The 23,661-nt window shown below is 43.5% G+C and overlaps 1 long non-coding RNA gene across 1 annotated transcript; it reads right to left on the minus strand.

The window, feature by feature from the left end:
* Nucleotides 1-4,007: 4,007 nt before the first annotated feature.
* Nucleotides 4,008-20,876, minus strand: LOC122565334. Its single transcript, XR_006316134.1, has 4 exons — nucleotides 20,805-20,876; nucleotides 15,242-15,358; nucleotides 10,115-10,216; nucleotides 4,008-4,042 (listed from the first exon to the last, which is right to left on the minus strand). It is a non-coding gene; the product is annotated as an uncharacterized LOC122565334 (long non-coding RNA).
* Between the last annotated feature and the right edge of the window lie 2,785 nt (nucleotides 20,877-23,661).

Genomic DNA, 23,661 nt, shown 5'->3' on the forward strand with positions numbered 1-23,661 from the left:
ATGTGTTGATTGTTGAGGAGGGTGAAAGAGGGGGGCGTAGGAACAAAGAGAGGATCATTGCGAAAAGAGGGTAAGACAGTCAAGGCAGTAGGAGGAAGGTTGAGGTATGTATTAAGCTGGGGTGAGGACGGTGACGGTGAGAGGGAATTTGAAGGCATAAGGAGGGTATGCAAAAAAACATTGGAGGATTTTGTGGGCTGCAGGAGGAGGAGGAGATATTGGCAGTAACCACTAGTGGTGTCTAGAGGGATAGCACAGAGGTGCACATTATTAAGGTGCTGTGTTGAGACTCAGGGGGATGACAGGACCACTGTAGGTGAAGCTCAATGCTGTGGGTCTCCATAAGGCTGGGAATGGTGGAGGGGAGGATGGCGGCAGGCTGTTGGAGTATTGCCAGGGGACATGGAGGCTCAGGGGGAGGAGTCATCAGGTGGAGCACAGTACTGATGATGTCCACCACAAGCTGTATTCCCTGCCATCACTTGCAGGACACCAGACACTAATTGCAACTGGAAAATGGTTGGGATTATAGGCAGGGTAGATGGAGACAGTGTCGGCTTGATCAGTGCCTTCAAATTCCCTCTGTCACCGTCCTCGCCCCAGCTCAATACATACCTCAACCTTCCTCCTACTGCCTTGACTGTCTTACCCTCTTTTCACAATGATCCTCTCTTTGTTCCTACACCCCCCTCTTTCACCCTCCTCAACAATCAACACACAGACCTCCAGGACAGTGACGGGACTCCCACATCCCTTTGTGCTTTTGATTCCCTAGCCTTTCCCTGTATAGAAACACGGGATCCTTGTCTGCTGGGTGCTATGACATTGAAAAGGGCAAATACGTGAAGCATGCACTTTCAAACAGCAACTCTATTTAATGTGCAATCACTTTATTGGGCATTTGCAATGCCTGCAGGGTAAACATTCTTCGACAATGCACACCAGGCCATCGGTGATTACAAATTCAATATTGGAATCTTAATGATACAAAAGTATGTGGGAATGATTTAAAAAGAGGTGAATGTTAGTCAAAAGTGACCCATAGTTTGTGAAACTTCCAAGTGTGCTATGGGAGGTGGAGACCATTGCTTCACCAACTGTCATGTAAGTATTTTACTGAATAGAATGAAAAGTTTCAGAGCCAGTGTGTGTGTGGGATGGAAAAAGGCCAGAGCACAGTAACACTCCCTTTTTAATGTGGTCCCTCAGCCAGCATGCCCCTTCACCAACTGGTGAACATACTGAGGCTAAAGCTGGATGAATGTGTGGAGGTGTGTGTGCGAACCGCATCTACAGACCCGGCCAGCAGTGACTATGTTCAGAGCCTGTTTTGCTCCTTCTGTTCCCGACACTGATTGATGCTAATAAGAGTCACGCGCCCTGCTGTTAGTGTGAGATCGGTCACCGGATGTGCCTTCCGAAGAAGGTGATGGTAGAAACAGGAGAACTGGGCCAATGATGAGCCCAGGAACAGCAGCAGGTCAATGTAGAGGCTGAAGAAGGTACAGTTCGGGAAGAGGTCACAGCCACACAACCTTTCAGGATGCATGGGGTCCACAGGAGACCAAGAAATTATCACTCCTGACCCCTTTTCTTCAGGATAAGTGAGGCAAAGTGTTGGTGCAAGCTCCATGTGTCCTGGATGGATCCATATCAGATACAAGAGAGGGAATTGAGGGCTGCAGGAATGGGAGGCCATCTCTCCCTGTGGCTGTGTCAGTGACATTTGCTTTGAGCGTCAAAGCAACTGGTTCCTTCCAGGGAGCAGGAAGGGATTCCCCCCGTTGTGCACCCACAAAGGCATCAGGGCAGAGACCAGTGCCATCTGTACAAGGACACAGCGGTTCACTTCATTCCCCATGAAGAGGTCAGTGCTGCAGCCTGGGCAATAGGACTCAGGAACATAGCTGGCTTCACCCAGGCATTGAGTTCTTTATATAGTATCGACATGGCACTGAGAGGGCCATTTCAAAACACTGCGAAATTCATCAGCAGGAAGGGGTTTCAATCCATTAATGACTGGGTGATCTGCAACCACTGTTACCCCTTCCTGGAATTAGTTACCATTTCCCTGGCAGCTGTCATGATTTGGACATTCTGAAGCACTCTCATGTACCTTCTCCAGGTGCCATACAAGGCTGGTTAATGTATACTCAAGGCCAAGATAGATGAGTTTAATTAGGAAGAGAATCGAGGGTTTGGAGGAAAAGGCAGGAAAGTGGAGTTGAAGATTATCAGATCAGCTGTAGCTCATTGAATGGAGGAGCAGACTCAATGGGCTGAATGGCCTATTTCTGTTCCAATATCTCATGGTCTTTTGTCTGTAGGCATATGTGTGCAAGGGGACAGGTTACCATCATTTAGAGTTAAGAAACAGAATGAACTACCTAAACTTTATTTGGGGACTTCTTTCATAAAACTTCAATATTTATTTCACTTTTCTCCCAGTCCTTTATCTCTCCTGGTCTTCTTGTAGCATGTCCTGTTCATTTTCGCCAAGATAGAGGATGGGAGTTATGCTCAATGCTGCTGGGACCTGACAGGAGCATTGTCTTGAATAAGAATGTCTCACACTCAGGCTCTGTCTCTGGTGCTCGCTCTCTTTCGCTCTTGCGCACTCTCTATCACTCTCACGCTCTCCCTCTCTCTCATGCTCTCTCTCTTTTTCTCTCCCTCTCTCTCGCATGCACGAGTAGTTGACCTTTGTTTGATGCCATTATATGGTGATGGCGCTGAATTTGTGAATCCATTGAGTGAGACATCTTGAACAGGAACCAATGCAGCTGGGGGCATAGTCTGGGAGAGTTTGTAGGAACGATGGTCAAAAGAATAGTCTTCTAAACCATGTTGCTGATCAACCAAAAGCCTAAGAATGGAATTCTGAACAATGACTCATGAGGGAAATGGGACAAACAAAACATCCTTGGAACTGGCAAGTGTTTGCAATTAGAGGTTGATGTCATCTTCTCTTGATGGCTAGAATGAATGAGTCATGCTATCTAAATAGACAGGGAGTATTTAGGAACAGGCCAAAGAAGGCTCTTTTATCTGGTTTGTTCTCTTGCTATCGTAATGTAGGGCTAAGAGAAGAAACATTCAGTATTTGACAAATTGCCAGGCCCTCAAATGGCTTATTGAGATTTCCTGGTAAAGTGCTTGATTTGTGCCTGTTGAAATTGAATAGCATGCATAAACTTATGGCTCAGTCTGAATCACCTTCAGAAATGTAACAAACGGGAATCTTATTTGTTTCAGACGTTTAATTCTGATACTCTCAGTCCCAAAGGGATTCCCCTCGCCATTCGACATCAGTCAGGTAGGAGACAGGGAGGTCACAGAGAAGTGATTTAAACAGTAGAAAATTACTGTTTGCGCCTTCACCCTGAAGGTCTGCTGCTCTGCCTCTGAGTTGCAATGAGTGACCAACAGAATCTGTGGGACATTTATATCTAATACACAATCAGATCAGACAGTTTCACAGGTCTTCGAAAGTCCACTGCTTTACGTCATTTATATAAATGATGTGGATGTGAAGATAGGGGCGATGGATAGTAATTTTGTACATGACAAAAAATTGGCGGTGTAGTGGACAGCAAAGAAGATTATCTCAGAGTACGGGATCTTCATCAGATGGGCCAATGGGCTGAGAAGTGGCAGATGGAGTTAAATTTAGATAAATGTGAGGTGCTGTATTTTGAAAAGGCAAATTAGGGTAGTACTTATATACTTAATGGTAAAGCCCTGGGGAGTGTTGCTGAACAAAGGGACCCTAGAGTGCAGGTTCATAGTTCCTTGAAAGTGTAGTCGCAGATGGACAGGATAGTGAAGAAGGTGTAAGGTTTGTGAAGGCTTGTAGCTCAGGTTGAGGTTTAGGGTGTAGGTTTGCTCGCTGAGCTGTAGGTGTGATATCCAGACGTTTCATTACCTGGCTAGGTAACATCATCAGTGGTGACCTCCAAGTGAAGCGAAGCTGTTGTCTCCTGCTTTCTATTTATATCTTTCGCCTGGATGGGGTTCCTGGGGTTTGTGGTGATGTCATTTCCTGTTCGTGGGAAAAAAAAACAAAAAAAAATACAGTGCGCAGATTCCTCAAGAACAAACCACGACAAGTAGACCAAACACAGCCCGAAACCCCAACCACCTTACCATACATCAAAGAAGTTTCAGAAATGACAGCCAGACTACTAAGACCCCTCGGAATCCTAGTAGCACACAAACCCACCAACACTCTCAAACAAAAACTAACAAACTTAAAAGATTCAGTACAATCTATGGACAAAACCAACGCCATCTACAAAATTCCATGCAAGGACTGCCACAAACACTACGGTAGGACAAACAGGAAGAAAGTTAGCCACCAGGATACACCAACACCAGCTAGCCACAAAAAGACACAACCCCCTCTCCCTCATAGCCCTACACACGGATGAAGGAAATGACATCACCACAAACCCCAGGAACCCCATCCAGGACAAACATATAAATAGAAAGCAGGAGACAACAGCTTTGCTTCACTTGGAGGTTGCCACTGATGATGTTACCTCGCCAGGTAATGAAACGTCTGGATATCAAACCTACAGCTCAGCGAGCAAAGCTACACCCTAAAGTGAAGAAGGTGTTTGGTATGCTTTCCTTTATTGGCCAATGCACTGAGTATAGGAGTTGGGAGGTCATGGTTGCAGCTGCACATTACATTGTGGATAAGCCACGTTTGTTATACTGTGTGCAATTCTGGTCTCCCCACGATAGGAAGGTTGTTGTCAAATTTGAAGGGATTCAGAAAACATTTACAAGAATGTTGCCAGGGTTAGATGGTTTGTGCTATGGGGAGAAGCTGAATAGGTTGGGGCTATTTTTCCTGGAGCATTGGAGGCTGAGCTTTGTAAAATCATGAGAGGCATGAGGGGTGAATAGGCAAGGTCTTTTCCCTGAGGTGGGGAGTCCAAATCTAGAGGGCATAGGTTTACAGTGAGAGGGGAAAGATTTAAAAGGGATCGAAGGGTCAACATTTCACCCAGAGGGTGGTGTGCATATGGGATGAGCTGCCAGAGGGAGTGGTGGAGGTACAATTACAACATTTTAAAGGCATCTGGATGGGTACTTGAATAGGGAGGGTTTAGAGGGATATGGGCCAAATGCTGGTAAATGGGACTAAATTTATTTTGGCTATCTGGTGGGCATGGACGAGTTGGACTAAAGTGTCTGTTTCCGTGTTGTACATCTCTGTGACTCGATAGGAAATTAGAGATCTTCAGAAGGAGGTTGACTCAGCTAAGAGTGCAAACTGTTAAGTTAAACACAAGTTAAATATTTAAGTTGACATGAGAAATTGGAATGCAGCAGACAAAGTTTCTGAGCAGAGAATTAGAAAGGTTACTTTATAACAGAAAGAGAACTTTCATCAAGTAACATTCCTCAAATCCTCAGAATTTCTAAAGGTGTTACAGCCAATGAATTATTTTTGTAATGTGGGAATTGAGTTTTAGATAATGTAATGCACACAGTAATATAACAAATGACCAGCAATCACAGCTTGTGTTGAATAAAACTGTTTTGGTAATTTTGTTTTTATTTATTCAAGGAATGTGAGTGTTGCTGGCTGGCCATCATTTATTGACCATTCCTAGTTACCTTTGAGAAGGTGGTGGTGAGCTGCCTTCTTGAATGCTGTAATCCATTTGGCGAGGGTACAGCCATAATACTGTTAAAGGGCAAGTTCCAGAGGCTTGACCCAATGACACCAAAGGAACGATAGTCATAGAATCGTAGAGCCCCTACAGTGTGGAAACAGGCCATTTGGCCTATCAGGTCCCCTTCAACCTTCCAAAGAGTATCCCACCCAGACCTAGCCCCTAATCTATCCCTGTAAATCTGCATTTCACATGGCTCATCCACCTGGCCTGCACATCCCTGGACACATTGGGCAATTTAGCATGGCCAATCTACCTAACCTGCACATCTTTGGACTGTGGGAGGAAATCGGAGTACCCGGAGGAAATCACTGCAAAACCGGGAGAATGTCCAAACTCCATACAGCCAGTCACTTGAACCCCTGAATCCTTGGTGCTGCGAGGCAACAGTACTAACCACTGAGCTACCCTGCTGCCCCCAATATATAAGGAGAAAGTGAGGTCTGCAGATGCTAGAGATCAGAGCTGAAAATGTGTTGCTGGAAAAGCGCAACAGGTCAGGCAGCATCCAGGGAACAGGAGAATCAACGTTTCGGGCATAAGCCCTTCTTCAGGAATCCTGAAGAAGGGCTTATGCCCGAAACGTCGATTCTCCTGTTCCCTGGATGCTGCCTGACCTGCTGCGCTTTTCCAGCAACACATTTTCAGCCCCCAATATATACCCAAGTCTGAATAGTGAGTGGCTTAGGGGGGATTTTACAGGAAGTGATTTAGCCATGTTTTTATTATCCTTATCCTTCTGGATGGAAATGGTTGTGAGGTTGGAAGATGACCAACGTTGGACATCTCATTGCTACTGTGCATCTTCAAACAGTGCTGTGAATCCTTTTGCAGCTGCTTGGACAGGCAAACAAGGCCTCTGTTTAAAGTTTGACCTGGAAAATGGAACTTCCACCTATTCAGTACTCTCTCAGAGTTGCAGCAACGTGTCGACCCAGATTATGAGTTCAAATCTTGGAAATGGGTTTATATTTGTTAGCTTCGGACTCAGAGGCAAGAGTGCAATCAACATGGATTGCGGTGGGCGGCACGGTGGGCGGCACGGTGGCACAGTGGTTAGCACTGCTGCCTCACAGCGCTAGAGACCCGGGTTCAATTCCCGCCTCAGGCGACTGACTGTGTGGAGTTTGCACATTCTCCCCGTGTCTGCGTGGGTTTCCTCCGGGTGCTCCGGTTTCCTCCCACACTCCAAAGATGTGCAAGTCAGGTGAATTGGCCATGCTAAATTGCCCGTAGTGTTAGGTAAAGGGGTAAATGTAGGGGTATGGGTGGGTTACGCTTCGGCGGGTCGGTGTGGACTTGTTGGGCCGAAGGGCCTGTTTCCACACTGTAAGTAATCTAATCTAATCTAATCTAATCTAAAACATTTGGAGAGTTTGCATAGAATTAGAGGAGCCATTGGCCCAGAGATGATGCCATTGCATGCATGCTATGGCAGCATGGGATCAAATGTCACCATGCCAACTGGTGAGATATTTACACTGAAGTAATAAAAAATCTGGAATTGAAAATCAGCCTCTTTAATGCTGAGCACAAGACTATCCATCTATTGTCATAAAAACCTATCTGATTCCCTGAGAGAAGGAGATATGCCACCTTTACCCAGTCTGGCCTACATGTGACTCCTGACCTACAGCAATGTGATAGACTCTTAATTGCCCTCTGGCTAACTAGTGATGGGCAATAATTGCTGGCCTAACTATTGACGCCATATCTCATGAACAAATTAAAAGAAAGCTAATGGGGACTAGCTATTGGTTTCCCCACAGGTGAATCCAAGTTCACTGATGATATCACCGTAGTCAGTTGAATTTTAGATAGTGACGAAACAGACTACAGACAGGAGGTGGAAGATGTGGAAAATGGTGCACTGAGAACAACCTAGCTCTCAATGCCAGCAAAACCAAAGAACTCATTATTATCTTTCAGCAGGATGTTACTCATGCCCCCCGCTACACATTAACAGTTCAGAGGTGGAACAAGTGGAGAGTGTCAAGCTCCTGGGAGTGGTCATCCACAACAAGCTTTCTTGAACTCTTCTTTTGGATGCATTGGTTACAAAGGTCCAACAAAGTCTCCTCTTCCTCAGGCAGCTGAGGAAATTTGGCTTGATGGTGCATACCCTTGCCAACTATTATAGGTGGGTAAAAACAATGACTGCAGATGCTGGAAACCAGATTCTGGATTAGAGTGGTGCTGGAAAAGCACAGCAGTTCAGGCAGCATCCGCGGAGCAGGGAAATCATTGCCATTCACTATTCAGACTTGGATATATATTGGGGGCAGCAGGATGGAAATTTCCCTGCTCCTCGGATGCTGCCTGAACTGCTGTGCTTTTCCACCACCACTCTAATCCAGAACTTTAATAGGTGTGCCATCGAGTGCATTCTGTCTGAATGTAATCACTACCTGTCCTGAAGAAGGGCTTATGTCCGAAACGTCGATTCTCCTGTTCCCTGGATGCTGCCTGACCTGCTGCGCTTTTCCAGCAACACATTTTCAGCTCTGATCTCCAGCATCTGCAGACCTCACTTTCTCCTCACTACCTGGTAAGGCAACAGTACCATTCAAGATCAGATTCGGTTACAGAGAGTGGTGAACTCGCCCCAGACAATCACAAAGGCCAACCTCCCATCTATAGAATCCATCTATCAGGCCCACTGTCAAGGAAAGGCCACCAGCATTCTTAAAGATCCATCCCACCCTGGCAATGTTTTTCTACAACCTCTAACATTGGGGAGAAGGTACAGCACCAGCTGGTTTCAAAACAGTTTCTATCCTACTGTTAGAATACTAAATGGACTCACAAACTCTTAACATTTGCCTGTACCTGTGTTTTTGTTTTTGCCGCTGTTTACCTATTATTTACTTATCTATGCTACTTAACTGTATGATCTGCCTGTATTGCTCACAAGACAAAGCTTTTCACTGTGTCTTAATATATGTGACAATTCAACTCAATTCAATTCAAGTTCAATTATCATAAGCTTTCTCAGAAGGTTATATGCCTGTGCTTTTGTGTGATATATAATCTCATTATTAGAAGCTGCCATTTATCAGTGCTATGCCATTTGAAAAAGCTATATAAGCTAACTAAAATGTACAGTGACCTTAAATACCGGGCAAAATGTTCCAAAGTAAAACCCATCAAATATTGAAATATTCCACTGCACATTTCTTTTAATTTTGACTTAATTTATTATTGTCATATGTACCAAGATACGGTGAAAAGTATTGTTTTGTGTGTTATCCAAGCAACTCATACCTTTCATATGTATATCAGGATAATAGAACAGAATACAGTCGGTTCTGCTATAAAGCAATGGTTCCATTCCTGTCAATCCCACGTTGTAAGAAAATCATGCAATAGCAGCACAATCTAAACTAATGGGGCCGGAATCACTTTATAATCAATACATACTTTAAAAGTTTGCACTTTAGAAACAATGTCCCCAATTCGTCAATCATGTTACAGCGAATTTGCATTGATGAAAGGCACATTATAGCAGAACAACCTATACAGTGTTACAGCTACAAAGAAGATGCAGAGAAAATATATGAGAGGTCCATTCAACAGTCTGATAACAGTGGAGAAGAACCTGTTCTTGAATCTGCTGGACTATATTTTCAATTCTACAATATTTTTAGATTAGTTGATGCTGTCTTCCTAAGTACTTCTTTTTCAGTGCTTAACTGGAGCATGAACATTTTTAATTTCAAGCGAATTAATCAAGATATTAATTACATAATTGTGGCTCCCATTACTTCTTTGTCCAACCTATTTTTGTGATGTCACTGAGAAGTTATCCACTTCACTCAATAGTTTTGTCTTTTGGCTGGAAATAATCTGGTTAGTATAACTGTAGGCTTACTACAGTAGGTAGTAGTTCAGGAAGCATTCAGGGCCTTTCCTGATGAAGGGCTTTTGCCCGAAACGTCAATTTACCTGCTCCTCGGATGCTGCCTGATGTGCTGTGCTTTTCCAACACTATTCTAATTTTGACTTTAATCTCCAGAATCTGCGGTAGGTAGTATATACTTTAGGTTGCATAATCAGGCAGTTCAAAGGTACTTTTAGGCATCTGACAGCCTCAGATGTGAATAGCAGATTGCCAGTTATCTGATGCAGAATTCAAGAAGAGGTTTATCTGATTTTTAAAATTTACATTTCGTATATAGCTTATGGATTCCAACTTGGTCATGAAATTATAATTATAAGAATCATTCATTTGGGCGTTATTCCTAGAAATAAGAATTAGATAGTGCAACTTAAGCTAATAAGATTGTGAGAAAGATAATCATCAATGTTTCTTAAAAAACATAAGGGCTGAATTTTACCAGAAACTGGTAATTCTGTTAAATTACATGGAGGGTTTTTCTTCACAATATCTACCAGCCTGTCACGTGCAATCTTCCCAAACTCACCTTATTGCCTAAGCATGATGCTCTTTTGCAATTTGTGCGTTGTTTTCTCTGTAAGCAAAAGTACTCGTCACTTGGATCTTCCAGGATGTCTGGCACTTGCACCTAATTAAAATGCACCAGGTCAACAGCTATCAGTGTGAAACTGCCCTGCAATGTTCCTTGTCGTTTTCCCCCAAATATGTCCAGCAAAGGGAAATTGGCACCCTGCTTCACAGACTGAGACCTGACGATCTCAGAGGAGCTGATGCAGAAGACAGACATCTTCTTCCCTTGGTACCAGCAGAAAGAAAATTACAGAAGCAGACCTTGCCATCTTGGTCCAAGGTCACCATTGGAGTCAGGGCGTTATGCACCATCCACAGGACGGCCCAACAATGCCAATAACCCTCTCACTGCTGCATATTTTCACTGCTTCCTCACTGTCACTGTCTCTGCTAGACCACAAAACTCCAGATTTTTCACTCTCATTATTGCATGCAACATCTTCCCTCCCTCACTCTTATCCCCGCTTTCCTCCTACACTGCTCATCTGTTTAGAATTGTTGGAATTCAGCAAGTAGGAGAATGGGAAATTGTATATAAATGGCGTGGAATTACCAAACATGAGTTATTATTACATGCCAATTCATGCAAATAGGCTTCACACTGCTCACAAGCAAGAATCACATCTCACCATTCAATACTAGGTCAGAAAACCACACATTTTGCTCTCAATGGCAAGAAGCTCATCAATAATGTCCTTATGGTTATCGAACTTTCTCACCAACATCCACATTGCTCAGTGCCTGTGAAGATTGCACTTTATGATACCACCCAGATAACCATTGATTGATCTTTCCTTGTTTGGTTTCGACTGACTTTTACTACAGAGCTATTCCATGAGGGCAGACAGTCCAGTAGCACTTTATCCAAGTAATTCATCAAGTGTCATGGTTGACGTGAGTGTATATGGGAACTTCCATCATGGAGGGCTCAGGCCTGACCTCAGCCTGGCTGACACACGCTCATTTCAGTGGGACAAAATACATCATGATCAGGAACTGGAACAGTGACTAATTATTCTCTCCATCACCTGGGAATGCTGAGGTCAATGGTATTCCAGTCCCAGTTGAGATCATAGAACATAGCACATTACAGCACAGTTTAGGCCTTCCGGCCCTCAATGTTGCGCCGATCTGAGGAACCAATTTGAAGCCTATCTATCTACACTATCCATTTTCATCCATACGTTTGTCCAAAGACCATTTAAATACCCTTAAAGTTGGCAAATCTACTTCTGTTGCAGGCAGCGCGTTCTACACCCCTACTACTCTCTGAGGAAAGAAACTATCTCGGACATCTGTCCTATATCTGTTACCCCTCAATTTAAAGCTATGTCACCTCGTGCTAGCCATCACCATCTGAGAAAAAAAGGCTCTCCCTGTCCACCCAATCTAACCCTCTGATTATCTTATATGTCTCAATTAAGTCACCCCTCAACCTTCTTCTCTCTAATGAAAATAGCCTCAAGACCCTCAGCCTTTCCTCATAAGACCTTCCCTCCATACCAGGCAACATCCGAGTAAATCTCCTCTGAACCCTTTCCAAAGCTTCCACATCCTTCCTATAATGTGATGGTGACCAGAACTGTACACAAGTGTGGCTGCACCAGAGTTTTGTACAGTTGCAACATGACTGTCATGGCTCTGAAACTCAATCCCTCTACCAGTAAAGACTAACACACCATAAACCTTCTTAACAACCCAATCAACCTGGGTGGCAACTTTCAGGGATCTATGTATATGTACACCGAGATCTCTCTTCTCATCTACACAACCAAGAACCTTACCATTAGCCCAGCACTCTTTATTCCTGTTGATCCTTCCAAAGTGAACCGCCTCACACTTTTCCACATTAAACTCCATTTGCCACCTCTCAGCCCAGCTCTGCAGCTTATCTATGCCCTTCTGTAACCTGCAACATCCTTCAGCACTATCCACAACTCCACCGACCATAGTGTTGTCTGCAAATTTACTAACCCATCCTTCTGCGCCCTCATCTAGGTCATTTATAAAAATGACCAACAGCAGCGGCCCCAAAACAAATCTTTGCGGTACACCAGTAGTAATTGAACTCCAGCAAGAATATTTCCCATCAACCACCACCTTCTGTCTTCTTTCAGCTAGCCAATTTGTGATCCAAATTGCTAAATCACCCTCAATCCCACACCTCCATATTTTGTGCAATAGTCTAACATGGGGAATCTTATCAAACATCTTACTGAAATCCATATACACCATATCAACTGCTTTACCCTCACCTGTTTGGCCACCATCTCAAATAACTCAATAAGGTTTGGGAGGCATGACCTACCCTTCACAAAATCATGTTAACTATCCCTAATCAACTTATTCTTCTCTAGATGGTTATAAGTCGTATTTCTTATAACTTTTTCCAACACTTAACTCACAACCGAGGTAAGGCTCACTGGTCTATAATTTCCAGGGTTGTCTCTACTCCCCTCCTTGAACAAGGGGACAACATTTGCTATCTTCCAGTCTTCTGGCACTATTCCTGTAGACAATGACGACATAAAGATCAAAACCAAAGCCTGTGCAATCTCCTCCCTAGCTTCCCAGATCATCCTAGGATAAATCCCATCCGGCCCAGGGGACTTATCTATTTTCATACTTTCCAGAATTGCTAAAACCTCCTCCTTGTGCACCTCAATCCCGTCTAGTCTCGTAGCCTGCAACTTCGTATTCTCCTTGACAACCTTGTCTTTCTCCAGTGTGATTACTGGCAAAACATATTCATTTAGCGCTTCCCCTATCTCCTCAGACTCCCAGCACAACTTCCTACTACTACCCTTGATTGGCCCTAATCTTTCTCTAGTCATTCTTTTATTCCCGATATACCTTTAGAAAGCTTTAGGGTTTTCCTTGATCCTACTTGCCAATGACTTTTCATCTCTCCTCCTGACTCTTCTTAGCTCTCTCTTTAGGTCCTTCCTGCCTAACTTGTAAATCTCACGTTCCCTAACTGAGCCTTCACGTCTCATCCTGACATAAGCTACCTTCATCCTCAACTTTTCAAGAGATTCAACTTTTTTAGTAAACCACAGCTCTCTTGCTCGACCACTTCCTCTCTGCCTGGCAGGTACATACTTATCAAGGACATGCAGTAGCTGTTCCTTGAATAAGCTCCACATTTCAATTGTGTCCATCCATTGCAGTTTCTTTCCCCATCCAATGCATCCTAAATCTTGCCTAATCGCAGCCATAACTCTTGCCCTGCAGTATATACCTATCCCTTTCAATCGCTAAAGTCAATATAACTTGTGGTCACTATCACAAAAGTGCTCACCCAGCTCCAAATGTAACACCTGGCCAGGTTCATTACCCAGCACCAAATCCAGTGTTGCCTTGCCCCTTGTTGGCTTGTCTATATACTGTGTCAGGAAACCATCCTGCATGCATTGGATAAAAACTGACCCATCTAAAGCACTCAAACTATAGTATTTCCAGTCAATATTTGGAAAGTTAAAGCCCCCATAACAACTACCCTGTTACTCTTGCTCCTACTCAGAATTATCTTTGCTATCCTTTCTTCTACATCTCTGGAACTATTCAGAAGCCTATAGAAAACCCCCCAACAGATTGACCTCTCCTTTCTAGTTTGTAACCTAAGCCCATCTTATCTCAGTAGACGAGTCCTCAAATGTCCTTTCTGCCATCATAATACTGTCCTTGACTAACAATGCCATAGTTCCCCTCTTTTACCATCTTCTCTGTTCTTACTGAAACATCCCAGAACCTATGACAACCTATAATAACCCTGCTCTATCCATGTCTCCGAAGTGGCCACAACATCGGAGTCCCAGGTACCAACCAATGCGGCAAGTTCACCCATCTTATTCCGGATGCTCCTGGCATTGAAGTAAACACACTTCAAACTACCTTCCTGCTTGCCGGTGAACTCTTGTGACCTTGAAACCTCATTTCTGACTTCCCTACCCTCAACCTCCTGGACAGTGGAACTACAATTTAGGTTCCCATCTCCTGCTGAATTAGTTTAAAATCTCCCGAAAAGCATTAGGAAAGTTCCCCCCAGGATATTGGTACCCATCCAGTTCAGGTGTAGACCATCCTGTTTGTAGAGGTCCCACCTACCCCAGAATAAGCCCTAATTGTCCAGGTAACTGAAGCCCTCCCTCATGCACCATCCCTGTAGCCACATGCTCAACTCCTCTCTCTCCCTAGCACGTGGCACGGGTAACAAACCAGAGATAACAACTCTGTTTATTCTGGCTCTAAGCTTCCACCCCAGTTTCCTGAATTTCCCCATCCCTTTTCCTGGCTATGTCATTGGTGCCTATGTGGACAATGACTTGGGGCTGCTCCCTCTCCCACTCAAGGATCCCGAAAACACGATCCGAGACATCATGAACCCTGGCACCTGGGAGGCAACGCACCAAGCATGAGTCTCTCTTATTCCCACAGAACCTATCTGTCCCCCTAACTATGGAGTCCTCAATCACTAATGCTCAGCTCATCTCCCCGCTTTCCTTCTGAGCAATAGGGACAGACTCTGTGCAGAGACCTGTACCCCATGGCTTACCCCTGGTAAGTCATCTCCCCCAATAGTATTCAAGACTGTGTACTTGTTATTGAGGGGAACGGCCACAGGGGCTCCCTGCACTGACTGCTGGTTTCCTTTCTGTCCCCTGACTGTAACCCATCTGCCTCTTGCTTGCAGCTGAGGTGTGGCAACCTCCCAGTAATTCCTGTCAATAACCCCCACCGCCTCCCGAATGATCCGAAGTTCATCCTGCTCCAGCTCCAGTTCCCTAACATGGTTTTTGAGGAGCTGGAGTTGGGTGCACTTCCCGCAGATGAAGTCAGCAGGGACACTAGTGGTGACCCTTACCTCCCATATTCTGCAGGAGGAACATTCAACTGCTCTCACCTCCATTCCCATTATTCTAAATTCCCAAAGAGACTGTAAAAGAAAAAAAAACAGACTAGTAATCTTACCAATCCAGTGCACAGCAGCTTGTTTTTTGGTTCATGGAGGAGAATGCGTGGGAATCCTTACCTAAGTAGTGTTTCAGATAACGCAACCACCCAACTATATAACTTCACTTACTCAGCAGTCTCGTGTCCATTCCTGCTCAGCGTGTGTTCCACCTAATCATGAGGTAAGTTTTTAAATCAGTGATTCACTTTCCTGTCAGCCTCATGGTCGACGCTCCCGCTCTTCCTGCTGCTGAAACAAAAATAGGATAAATAATATTTATCTTGTTCTTACCTCAGTGATAATACGGACTGCTAAGGAATTTGGATAAGTAATATTATGGTAGTGTGGAATTGAACTGAATTGAATCGAATCGCATTTATTGTTACGTGTACCGAGGCACAGTGAAAAGCTTTGTCTTGTGAGCAACACAGGCAGATCACATAGTTAAGTTGCATAGAAAGTAAATAATAGGTAAACAGCGACAAAAACATCGGTACAGGCGAATGTGAAGAGTTTGTGAGTCCATTCAGTATTCTAACAACAGTAGTGTAGAAACTGTTGCAAAACCGACTGTAGAAAAACATTGCTAGGGTGGGATGGATCTTTGAGAATGCTGGCAGCCTTTCCTTGACAGCGGGCCTGGTAGATGGATTCTATAGATGAGGGAAAAGCCTTTGTGATTGTCCGGGCTGAGTTCACCACTCTCTATAACCGTCTCTGATCTTGAATTGTACCGTTGCCATACCAAGTAGTGATACATCCAGACAGAATGCTCTCGATGGGGCACCTATAAAAGTTGGCAAAGGTATTCACCTTAATGCCTCAGCTGCCTGAGGAAGAAGAGATGTTGTTGGACCTTTGTAACCAGTGTGTCTACATGAAGAGTTCAAGAAAGCTTGTTGTGTGACCACTCCCAGGAGCTTGACACTCTCCATTTGTTCCAGCTCTGTGCTGTTAAGTTTTGGGGGGGCATAAGTAATATCCCGATGAAAGATAATAATGAGTTCCTTGGTTTTGCCGGCATTGAGAGTTAGGTTGTTCACAGTGCACCATTTTTCCAGGTCTTCCACCTCCTGTTCGTGGTCTGTTTCGTCGCCATCTGAGATTCGACCGACTATGGTCGTGTCATCGGCGAACTTGTAAATAGCATTAGTCTGGTATTTGGCAACGCAGTCATGGGAATACAGCGAGTACAATAGGGGGCTGAGTACGCACCGCTGGGGGGCTCCAGTGTTGAGTGTTAGTGATGATGAAATATTGTCCCCAATCTTCACTGATTGTGGCCTGTGGGTCAGGAAACTGAGGATCCCATTGCAGAGAGCGGGACTTAGTCCGAGATCACTAAGTTTAGTAATCAGTCTCAAGGGTTTAATGGTGTTGAAGGCTGAACTGTAGTCAATGAGTAGGATTCTTACGTAGCTGTTCTTGGTGTCAAGATGTTCAAGGGAGGAGTGAAGAGCAAGTGATGTGGCATCTGAAGTGGATCTGTTGGTCCGATAGGCAAATTGGAGTGGGTCAAGAGTAGTGGGGAGGCTGGAGTTGATTAATGCCATGATCAGCCTTTCAAAGCACTTCATGACCACCGAAGTTAGGGCCACTGGGTGGTCGTCATTGAGAAATGCTGCATGAGCCTTCTTAGGCACAGGGATGATGTTGGCCCTCTTGAAACAGGCAGGGAGAGGTTGAAGATGTCCGAAAAAACCTCTGCCAGTTGATCTGCGCATGTTCTGAGTGTGCGGCCTGGTACTCCGTCTGGTCCTATTGCTTTCCTTGGATTAACATGAAGGAAAATTGATCTGACCTCTGATGCAGTGACTGTTGGAATAGTTATAAATGTTGACAAAAAACATATCCAACTTCTTTAACTACAGCAGTACAGTTCCAGATGTGACTTGTACTCACGTAAGCAATAAATCCCTGCTTGATAATTACATGGCGTAAACACAGATGGTTTTAATTTTGGAACAACTATCTTAATCCAAGTGAAACTATAATAAAGCATGTAATCATAATATCTACTTTGACTTTGTTACCATCCCTATAACAATTGCTTTGCCTGTCTGTAACTCAAATATTACATTCAATTGTTCATGAAGTACTGAGCTGGATTCCTCATATCTTTATGTCCCTGCAGCTCCCAACTATTTCAATGGCACACAGTTTCCAGTCAGCTGTTTGATCTAAGAATCTAGACTGGGTTCAATGGTGTCACTTTTAATCCTTACTATTGTTGCTACAAAGTAAGTCCCATTCCCTTTCAGTTATCCATTTGGATATGAAGCATGTGGGTGGCACGGTGGCACAGTGGTTAGCACTGCTGCCTCACGGTGCCAGAGACCCGGGTTCAATTCCCGACTCAGGCGACTGACTGTGTGGAGTTTGCACATTCTCCCCGTGTCTGCGTGGGTTTCTTCCGGGTGCTCCAGTTTCCTTCCACAGTCCAAAGATGTGCAGCTCAAGTGAATTGGCCATACTAAATTGCCCGTAGTGTTAGGTAAGGGGTAAATGTAGGGATATGGGTGGGTTGCGCTTCGGCGGGTCGGTGTGGACTTGTTGGGCTGAAGGGCCTGTTTCCACACTGTAATGTAATCTAAAAAAAGTACACTTCCACTATTCTCTTACCTTCTTTAAATATGCTGTTTATTCTGTACTGACCTGCCTGTCATTTTGAACCAGCAGGTCTGTACACCATTTTCCAAGTCAAAAATGTTTCTTCTACTGACTATGGTTGGGAATGAAAAGAAGGCCAAAAAAGAAGTGCTGTTCACCATAGAATCTAACAAGCTAGAAGAGAACTGTATTGATGAGTGAATATTTGGCTACAACATTGATCTGGCCACAACACCAACCCAAATCCCTAGGATAACATAGTTTAAGTAATTGCAATGGCCACCTCTGCTGTGGTGTTATGGGACTCAACTCAGATCCAGCATAATCTAAGGATGATCCAGTTCTCTATAATTCTGCTGAGTTTGTATTAATTAAACATTTAAAATGTTTCCTTTTCAAAAGAAGACTGCTTTAAAGTGGTTCCAAATCATTGATTTTACGCTGCCACACACATTCTGACCTGCTCACCCAGTAATGCTCACATTAATCTGATTCACAATGTACATTTTAAAATCTTTGACTTTAATTGCTCTACAATTTTGCTGCACTCTGATTTTTGTAAATCCCTTATCTTATATTCCCTCCCATGAACACTGTTCCTCTGATTCTGATCTTCTGTTTGCCAACTCTCCTTTAAGCTCCTCCATTGGCAGAAGAGCTTCAATCCTCCAGGACTGATTTTCTGGCATTCCCTCTGCCAGGTTCTGTCTTGTAACTTACTTCACCTTCAAAAACCATTATATTCAACTATTGGATACTGTTCCTCACAATAGATTGAAGAAGAATTGGTTATTATAAAATCCCTACACTGTGCAAACAGGCCATTTGGCCCGCTTGCCTCTGTGTTATCACACATCCATTCCAGAGACTTAAATACAAAATCGAGACTTCCATTTCTGTATTGTCAGGACCCTCTGAAGAGTATCCCATCCAGCCCATTCCCCTACATTTCGCACTGACTAATGCACCTAACCTACATGGGTGGCATGATGGCTCAGTGGTTAGCATTGCTGCCGCGCAGCACCAGGGTCCCAGGTTCAATTCCAGCCTCAGGCAACTGTCTGTGTGGAGTTTGCACATTCTCCCCGTGTCTGCATGGGTTTCCACCCGGTGCTCCGGTTTCCTCCCACAGTTCAAAGATGTGCAGGTCAGGTGAATTCGCCATACTAAATTGCCCATAGCTATTGTGGTGCATTAGTCAGAGGGTAGTGGGTCTGGGTGGGTAACTCTTCAGAGGGTAGGTGTGGACTGGTTGGGCTGAAGGGCCTGTTTCCACACTGTAGGAATCTAATCTAATCTAATCTACACAATGGACAATTTAGCATGGCTAATCCACTTAACCTGCACATCTTTGGACTGTGGGAGGAAACTGGAGCACCCAAACAAAACCCACACAGACACAGCAAGAATGTGCAAACTCCACACAGACAGCCATCCAAGGCTGGAATTGAACCCAGGTCCCTGGTGCTGTGAGGCAGCAGTACTGACCACTGAGCCACCATGCCACCCCTCAGTTATGAGCTACAAGTTTAGCTCTTGGTTTAAACATTCTTTAGAAATTCAGTTGTTGCCATTAATAATAACAAAAATAAGGTGTTACAATTCTTGAATTCAAAAACTATATTGTTTCTAAAATGGAGTGAGATTGCACAAGTTCCCGTTTTGCTGATCCCTCAAAAATGATGTTCCAAACATGATTTGAAATAAAATTTTATCATTCTCTTCTTATACAAAAAAAAAATAAGGATTGCAACAGGATGGAAGCAAACTGTGGAATGAAAATAAGGGAACAATGATGAAAAAAAAAGGTTTTGAACAGGCATTTGAAATCAGGAAAGATGATGGGGAAATTGAGGAATTTTAGGAAATTGTCCCAGTAGAAGGGATATGACAATTAAAAGAGTGACTATCCATGATGGAGCAACGCTTTGAGCTGGAGAAAATTGCTGAGCCAATATGAGCAACACTAGTTAGTCAAACTTAAAGTTAATGTGATCAAGAATAGAGGGTCACTGAAACATAATAAGGACAGAGATATATAGAGTGGGGACCTTCCTGCAGGCATAGACAGAGCCTGCACCCCCAGGGTAACTTGTAACATGCGGAAGAGGAAAGGATTTGATGGTTAAGTTAACCCTTGCGGTGTTGGAAACATAATTTGGGATTTAACCAGCTATGGGGGAAAGGTTTCAAAGGTGAAAAGAGACAATATTATCATGTCAGTTTGGGGAAAGGGAAACTGACCTATATAGCATAGTATATCAAGGTTACACTTACTTGGACTGAATCAGTAGTAGCTGTGCTTGGGATCAACAGAGATAGGACCAGAGTTATCTAACTGCTAATGCGAAACCAGGAAGGTAGCCTGGATGTGTTAACAATAATCTAGAAGACATGCTGCCACCTTCACATCTTCATGTTGAACAAACAGGGGCAGGTTATAACACAGCCTGAATGGGAGGACAGAGTCTCATGTTTAACATCTCAACTTAAAGACGACACCTCTGACAATACAGAAATGGAAATCTAGATTTTGTATTTAAGCCTCTGGAATGGATGTGTGATGATGCAGAGGCAAGCGTGCCATCACGAAATGACAGCGGACAAATGCATATATAGCGCATTTTCTTTAGTTGTAGAATCCACATATGGCAAAGGATATTGATGGTCTGAAGAAGTAGGAGATGAAGCCTGTCAGACCAAATACTTAATCTTATGGCCCTGAAATACCAGGATAAGCTCCAACATTCAGGATTGCTTATTTGAACACAATGCAGGTTTAAAGGAGTCTGATCTACTTTTTTTAAATGAAGAAAGGGTTACAATCTAACTTTTTGGAGATTGATTAACAGTAATCAGAAAGCATACAAAGTGTTGCAGCAGTTTAACACAGGAAAACATTCCAAGACTGGAAGATTTGGTACAGATCAACAACGTAACAAATTCCTGTCAAGATATACACAAAACATAATTTAAAAAGACTTTTGCATTTTTGTATCTCTAAGCTACCAAATGACCTGGGCAAAAATAGATGGTAGAATATAATTGGTGATATAAGGTGTTTGAGCAATTTTGAACTTACCCAACAGGCAACTGAATTTCATATGCTGTGATACTCCAGTGGATGTGCAATGAATACAGAAATCAAAATTTGGCTGCTGTACCAGAATGCTTAGAAAAAGCTATTAAGTCGGGAAGGACAGGCTGTGTAAAATAACAGTGTTTGTTGGTTCCATCTGGGCAAAGCGCCCAGAACTGCAAACCAGAGCAATTTTGGCAGTGGGACAGATAAAGCAATTTCCCTTTGCTCTCCAGTCAAGGAAGTTCCCACGCCTAATTTTTCTCGCGGTTTCACTTTAGTCTTCAATGTTAGTCAGTTTGCTGTGGAGGAAAAAACAAACAAAAGTAACCAGGAATTTTCCTTCCTGCATATGGAACTTTCTGAAGTTTGCATTCCCAGTGGGAAGGATTATAGCTCAAATCCACTTCGAGAAAATAAATTGTGACCCTTGGGAATCCCTTTTCCTTGCGTTTGATTTCATTCAACTTGAAAATTAAGACATTTAAATTTCGCCAGATTAGATATCCACTTTCCGTCCTGGTGTAAAATGGGTGATGACAAGTCAGCAGTTTGTTTTCCAGCCCTCCCATTGACTCAAAGGGAAATGAATATCGTAAGTAAATGTAACAAATTGGTTATTGCCTTCATAAGACCACCCCACAAAGTCGAGAACTTACCCACTTCCCTCATAAAACAGAGGTTTAAATCTTCAGCACTAGATTTGATAAATTAGAACTTTACAAACTGCCACAATCTGCAGAATGGTTGATTCATTCATTTCCAGCCTTATTTTAATTAACTGCAAACATGTGTTTTGCTTTTTTTAAACGTTCCAGCTCAGAGATGCTGCTTAATCCACAAAATAGCACTGAGGAGAACTTCACATCTTGACTATTTTATTATTTTTATTATGTGAATTTCTCCCATAAATTCTGTCATAATTTTTCTTTATTGTATACTTATATACAGATTACAGAGGAGGAAGTGCTGGATGGCCTGAAACGGGTAAGGTGGATAAATCCCCAGGACCTGATCACGTACCCGAAAACTCTTTGGGAAGCTAGAGAAGTGATTGCTGGTCCCCTTGCTGAGATATTTGTATCATTGATAGTCACAGGTGAGGTGCTGGAAGACTGGAGGTTGGCTAACGTGGTGCCACTGTTTAAGAAGGGTGGTAAGGACAAGCCAGGGAACTATAGACCAGTGAGCCTGACATCGGTGGTGGGCAAGTTGTTGGAGGGAGTCCTGAGGGACAAGATGTACATGTATTTGGAAAGGCAAGGATTGATTAGGCTTTGTGCATGGGAAATCATGTCACACAAACTTGACTGTGTTTTTTGAAGAAGTAACAAAGAAGATTGAAGATGGGAGAGCAGTAGATGTCATCTATATGGACTTCAATAAGGCATTCGACAAGGTTCCCCATGGGAGACTGATTAGCAAGACTAGATCTCATGGAAGACAGGGAGAACTAGCCATTTGGAAACAGAACTGGCTCAAAGGTAGAAGATAGAGGGTGGTGGTGGAGAGTTGTTTTTCAGACTGGAGGCCTGTGACCAGTGGAGTGCCACAAGGATTGGTGCTGGGCCCTCTACTTTTTGTCATGTACATAAATGATTTGGCTGGAGCATAAGAGAATACAGTTAGTAAGTTTGCAGAAGACACCAAAACTGGAGGTGTAGTGGACAGCGAAGAGAGTTGCCTCAGATTACAACAGGATTTGACCAGATGGGCCAATGGGCTGAGAAGTTGCAGATGCAGTTTAATTCAGCTAAATGCGAGGTGCTGCATTTTGGGAAACTAAATCTTAGCAAGACTGAAACACTTAATGGTAAGGTCCTAGGGAGTGTTGCTGAACAAAGAGACCTTGGAGTGCAGGTTCATAGCTCCTTGAAAGTGGAGTCGCAGGTAGATAGGATAGTGAAGAAGGCGTTTGGTATGCTTTCTTTCTTTCATTGGTCAGAGTATTGAGTGCAGGAGTTGGGAGGTCAAGTTGCGGCTGTACAGGACATTGGTTAGGCCACTGTTGGAATATTGCATGCAATTCTGGTCTCCTTCCTATCGGAACGATGTTGTGAAACTTGAAAGGGTTCAGAAAAGATTTACAAGGATTTTACCAGGGTTGGAGGATTTGAGCTATAGGGAGAGGCTGAACAGGCTGGGGCTGTTTTCCCTGGACTTTTTCACACAGAGGGTGGTACGGGTATGGAATGAGCTGCCAGAGGAAGTGGTTGAGGCTGGTACAATTGCAACATTTAAGAGGCATTTGGATGGGTATATGAATAGGAAGGGTTTGGGGGGATATGGGCCGAGTGCTGGCAGGTGGGACGAGATTGAGTTGGGATATCTGGTCAGCATGGATGGGTTGGACCGAAGGGTCTGCTTCCATGATCTACATTTCTATGACTCTATGACTCTAAAAGTGATTGTATGTTCCTATGATTTGAAATCTTACTTCACCAGGTGAAAAACATCCATTGTGGAAGTCACCTGCAATTCTTAAAAATCCAACTTTGTAAAGTTATGCCTTTGCTTAATCTAGTTTACAGGTAGGGATTCATGCTTTATATACTATTTCTATCCCCTGTTGTATGATCACAAAAGGTAATGGATATCTGAAAACAAAATCAGAAAATGCTGATCCAGATAGATCTGGTGGAGAAACTGAGCTTAATGTGTCAGCTCAATGACTGTTCATCAGAACATTCACTTTCATTTCAAGGTTCCTCAGTTTGCCACAGATGGATGGAAACAAAAATCTGACAATCTGATACAAGACTATTCACCTTGAATGTTGATTCTATTTCTCCATGGACTCTGCTCATTTCCATGTAAGAGAGAGAGAAACCATTAATAGGACACTTACATTCACATGATG

This window comes from Chiloscyllium plagiosum, chromosome 2 (genome assembly GCF_004010195.1).
Source record: "Chiloscyllium plagiosum isolate BGI_BamShark_2017 chromosome 2, ASM401019v2, whole genome shotgun sequence".
Taxonomy (NCBI): domain Eukaryota; kingdom Metazoa; phylum Chordata; class Chondrichthyes; order Orectolobiformes; family Hemiscylliidae; genus Chiloscyllium; species Chiloscyllium plagiosum.